The following is a 6,067-nucleotide window of genomic DNA, read 5'->3' as shown; positions in this document are numbered from 1 at the left end:
CAGAACTCCTCCCAGAGCGATGGCCACTCCTCCCAGCAGTCTGCCGAGCTCCTCATAGCTGTGGACAGTCAACTGTAGGTGCCGAAAGATGATCCTGTCTATCCGCTGTCGTGAGCCGTGTTTCCTGCTAGTTCCAGGATCTCAGAGATCAGGCACTTGAGCACAGCTGGCAGGTAGATGAGAATGCGTCCACAGAACATCCTTTTCAACTCATTTGAGAGTTGGGGCCATAGTTGAGATATTATTTGAGCTTTTGAGATGTTATTCAGCTGTTGTTGTAGAAAACTGCCTTGTTGCCATGGTTACGCATCATAACAAATGTCCAAAACCAAAAAAGTTTCAGTAAAAATCCTTCCAGCTGCACAGCATCCGATACCAGAGGAAACGATCATCCAAAAAAATGTGATTTACATCCAGAAAAAGAGGAATTAAAGTTTCCAAAAGCAAAATCTCAGCATGAAAGTAACAGAGCTGCTCCAACATGCAGCCACCTTGAGCGGCGCAATTCTATGTTCTCAATTATATGTTCTGTCTGGAGCAGGTCTCTTGTAAATGAGTCCTTGTGGCTCAATGAAGCCAACATGTATAAATAAAAGGTTGAATAAATCATTATGTATATATTTATATTCATTCAACCTTTATTGATACAGGTTAGTCCCACTGAGTCAATAGGACTCATTTATAAGAGAGACTTGGATTTTAACAAAAAGTGATGACAACAGTGGATAACAAACGGTTTTTCCATTGTTAAACAAACTAACAATAAAAAACCTTAAATTTGTATGAATCATTTGTGGATGTGTATTGTTGTCGTTGTTATCACTCCAGGTGCTGTGACCAACATCTGTGTTGGAAGAGACACAGTCTGATCCAGTTCTAATGTCACTGTTTATAGAACACATGTCACGCTGCACTATAACATTAATGTGTTAAATAATAATTTTAATAATAATAAACAGTATTTATCTTAAGTTTGAGATGTATAATGAAGCTATATGAGCTAAATGAAGCTATCTGGACATTGTGTAATTCAAATTATGTGATTAAATGATGCTAACATTATTGCGTGTTTTTAAAGTTGAAAACGAAGACATCAGGTTTAATTTTTATTTTATTTATTTATTCAACACCACAAACTGTATGTCACACAAACACTGATAATTAAACTGAACATTGAATGGATTGAATAAAAGAACTGAGGGGAATTTAAAATAAATAATTCATCCAACATCTCTCTCTTCGACGTCCTGCTGCACTGCACCTGGGCCAAGCCAGAACCGGTCTGCCTGGTGGGAGGACAGCTTCTTCTTCTTTCAGGAAAAAATAAAAACTCGGTTGTTTTGTAACCGAAGTAAACACAAGCTAACCTGATTAAGAACATTTGATTTACCTGCTGTACAGCTACTGATTATCACGGAATTAAGTCCAACATTGTCGACTCGGTTCTGGTCCACTCAGAGACCGGTGTGGAGCTAGATGAAGCAGTCCCGACTGGCGTCAAATCTGTCGACTCTTTTATCCACAATCCAGCCAGAATCCAGCTTTAACTTGTTGTTAAATTGAGCATGGATTTTGTTGTTAGCAGAGCTTTTTAGCTCACAGGTAAACAGCGTGCCGAGGCAGCACACATGCGCATTAGGTGAAGGTACAAAATTCACAGCGCCATCTAATGACCTGGCATCGTAACTACAGAGGATTCGGGAGGGCGGGGGTAATCCTGCGCATGCATGTAAACCCAAAATATGACCGTGTCAACGCAAACCTTTTCCTCTAATTAACATACGAATAAACCTATGTTTCCCCCCATCGTGTCCGTGTAAATAGGGCCTTAGTCTAGCACCGAATGTCAGCCATGACGAGGAATGGCAGGCGGGACTTCCTTCAGAGGTCCGCTCACCCTGTGGGCCACAATAATATTATACTTTCATATCACGGTGGGGGCCACGAGACATCATCCTGCAGGCCGCTATTGGCCCGTGGACCACGAGAATGAGACCTCTGCACTAGATCAATTTACACTGTGTGAAATGCCTGAGAAAACAGATGTTTTTTAGCAGGGATTTGAAGTGAGGAAGGGAGGTGGCCTGCCTGATGTTGGGGGGTAGGTTGTTCCAGAGTTTGGGGCCCATGACTGAAAAAGCCCGATCTCCTCTGAGCTTCAGTCTTGTTTTTGGAACAGACAAAAGCAGCTGATCGGATGATCTCCGGGCCCGAGAGGGAACGTAAGGTTCCAGAAGCTCAGAGAGGTGAAGGGGTGCGAGGCCATTTAGGCACTTGAAGGTCAACAGAAGAATTTTAAAGACTATCCTCGTATGAACACGTAGAACCACTAGACTGAGGAACAGCTTTACCCTGAGGCTTTTAGACTCGTGAATCTCTAACTAGAATAATCACTGTGAAAAATCACGTCATGTTGCTGCTGATCTGTTTCATGTTGCTACTGATCTGTTTCATGTTGATGTGCTCATCTGCTCACACAGACTCATGTTCGTGCTGATGTTCGATGTAATGTTTTTATGCTATTAGTGCTGAGTGTATTAGTTGTTTTTCTTAGTTATATCTTTATTACTGTTTTTCTTTTTCATTTTATTGTTGGATGTAACTAGGACCCTGTGTACACAATCTCGCTCCACCACATGTACCACATGTGTTGCGAATGACAGATCTCTCTGAATCTCTGTACAGGTTTGTTTAGACTGCTGGTGGAGAAATTGACCTGATTTCCTTACATGATTTTCTAAAATTGAATAGTTTTCATTTGATACTACTTCTATCAACACGCTATTCTCGATCTGCCATTGTGTATCTGTTCCTCCTTCCTGTTCCTCTCAAACCCAGCCAGTCGAAGCAGATGGCTGCTTGTCCTGAGCCTGGTTTTGCTGAAGGTTTCTACCTCATAAGGGAGTTTTTCCTTTCCACTGTTGCCAGTCAACGCGGGTAGCTGTGTCTAAGTGGTTAGAACAGTCGTCCTCCGATGCAGAGATGGGGATTCGAATCCACCAGCAGTCACATGCCGAAGTGTCCCTGGGTAAGACACTGAACCCCTCATTGCCTCCGATGTGTGTCCCATCAGTGTATGAATGTGATAAAGCTCTGATTAGTCTCTTTAGAATGATTTGTTAAATTAGTTTTGTAGAGATCTAGTATAGAGCTGTATGAATGGGTAAATGAGGCACAGATTGTTGTGTAAAGTGCTTTGAGTATCTTGAAATAAGATAAAAAGGTGCTATATAAGTATAGTCTATTTACCATTTACATAAATAAACTGAATTGAAACTGAATTGAACTGTAATCATTGTTTATCTTTAAATGTGCCTTTTTTATTTATTTATTTTTTACAAAATTTCTTTATGATTTTATTCTTTATTACTGGCAAATACAATATGTAGAAAATCATCTTAATGTTTGTTTTAGCATGAATCTTTAGATTACAAACAATACAGTGTTTGGGAACTGAACTAGCAATTTATTGCTTTTAAGACCCCATTGTGGGTCATAAAAAAACAAGTTGGGGGTTAGGTCATCTTGGAAATAACAATAGAAATTAAACTGTCAAATTAATGCAAAAAGCATGACTACTAATTTAAAAACTTTTTTTCAAATATAGTGCAGTAAAAGAGACCCAATCTTTGTTTATTCAAAAATTTGGGTCCCCCCCCCCCCCCGGATTTCAGCCTATGATGCAAATGAGTAGAGGTTTATACTTGCTAATGTTACGTTCTTTCACAACAGTGTGTAATTTTGTAGAGAGAGTTTGTTTTTAATAGGGATGCACGATCCACATTTTTAAACTTCCGATCCGATCCTGATACATAAATCTGAGTATCGACCGATACCGATCCAGTTCCGATATCATGATCATCATTGATTTTATACGAGGCTGTAATAATCTCCTCTCAAGTACATTTTGTACAAATACATGCATGCATGTCCAAAAAGGCAACTTGAGGTAAGTTTTATTAATGTTGGATAAGTTTTAAAGTTAGAATTAAATTCTAACACAAAACATGTTTCTTTTTATTCCTAGCTTTAAAGTGGATATTAAAGTGATTAATTTAAGTGATTGTTTGTTTAAAGTTACTTTATATTTTTTTTAAATAAGGGCCAGATATAAGAATTATTTTCTTCTTTCTGCACTCTTTTCATTCAATGTTTTCTTTTTCATGATTTATTTTAAAATGTTGTTTCTTTTAAATGAATGAATAAATGAATTAAATAAAATAAAATGTTAAATGGCTTCAAACACCTGCTAAGTTCATGGCATAAACCAACAGACATGTTCCTGTTTTTAGTATTTTACATCACTTTATAATGTAGCTGTTTTTGTTTTTAATATAATTTTCAAAACATATGTTTTTTATGATTGTCTACTGTTGTACTGATAAATATCTCCTGGAGGGTAAACTATATCTTGACTGCAAGTATCAAACTGTGAAATCCTTCGTTTTCTACAACTGATAGTGGTTGGTCATGAATCATGATGAAGTTTAGCAACTTCTCTGTAAACATTTGAGCTCCGTGGTTTCAGCGATGTCTTCTTCTTGTTATATCCGAAGCAGACAGCCTGATTTGGGGCAGCTGCGCTCAGTCTGTCCCTCCTCAGAGACGGGCAGACTGAGCGGGGCAGATTGGACGCGGCTGGCCGGGGTCGAGTCGCCTCTTTTGGTTTGACCAAAGAGCAGCGCCCTGCTGAAGCCACAGAGCTCGAATGTCCATCGTAAAACTAACTTTAATGTGGTTTAATGTGGCGCTATGGCTCTGCAGACATTGCACGTTGCTGTCTTGTTTTGTGGTGTTTCTAGTGAAAAAATACTTCCACACAGCGGACATGTTTAGATGAAAAGTTTGTTAGCTGTTAGCCACAGTGCTGCTAACTCAGCCCTCACGTTGTAGCTGCCTGCAAACTATGAACTGGATTTCCTGAATGTGAGGCGGGTCTTATTACTCTGGGTTCATGAGACATGCCGCCGTTCAGGAAATCCATTCCATAGTTTGAAGCCAACATAAATCATGGATCGAAAATATTGGCAGGTGGATCGGAAAAATCTGATACGTAAATTATGCTGGTATCGGAGGCTGATACCGATACTGGATCGAATCGGCCCCATCCCTAGTTTTTAAGCCCGAAAAGTTAAATGAAACAACCAAAAAAATTTTGTGCTCAATAATCCAGGTATACAATCCAACAATTTTCAGTCAGGTCATCTGGACAGTTTCTTTTATTTTCTTGCTTAAATGAAACAAGCCCTCATTTAGCTAACCAGTAACCTAATCCAAACAAAGATTTTTGCCATTTACTCTATACCCAATGTCCCATTGCTACGACGTAGCTTTAAGGCCATGCTAAGGGGGAGAAAAAAGCCACAAAATTACGAGAATAAAGTCTTAATATTACAAGAATAAAGTCGTACAAGACTTTTTTTTACAGCTTTTGTTTATTTATTTATTCCATGAGTCAGATCCACAACGCGACTTGTCAATCAATCCAGTAGGCAAGTCAGCAAATGACTAGTTTAAAGCTAAATGCTCCTTACCTGCAGAGCTGCGCTGCAGCCCATCAGAGCGTACCACCTTACTGTAAGCAGGTTCAAAGTCCTGATACTGATAATAATCAGATGCTGATGTGATAACAGATTCTCTTTATTTGTAAAATCAATACCAAAGTATAACTTAGCAAGATGCTAAACAGTTTTAATTTTACCACAGTTAAAATGTGGTAAACCCTGCTTAATTGTGTCAGAGTTTGGATAATATACTACTAATATTATAATATAATATTCATTATAATACTCATTTAGCTTCGGATGGGTCATTTGCTGACATGCCTACTAGATTGATTGACAGGTCGCGTTGTGGATCTGACTTGTAGAAATAAACAAGAGCTGTAAAAACGTTGGTTACGTACTGTAACCCCAGATTCTATGAGTATAAGCGTAGCCCTTTAAGGCTGTCGCTTGGTGGGTTTATCCCGTTATGCATAGCATTTGCACTGAAAAATTTAGTCCACGCCCACCTGCTGTGTGGGCCCTACCCGGTCCGTATAAATTACGTTAAGAGCGGGAAATCG

Source organism: Nematolebias whitei, chromosome 17 (genome assembly GCF_014905685.2).
Source record: "Nematolebias whitei isolate Nwh7 chromosome 17, NemWhi1, whole genome shotgun sequence".
In the NCBI taxonomy this organism is placed as follows: domain Eukaryota; kingdom Metazoa; phylum Chordata; class Actinopteri; order Cyprinodontiformes; family Rivulidae; genus Nematolebias; species Nematolebias whitei.
This window is presented reverse-complemented; position numbering follows the sequence as displayed.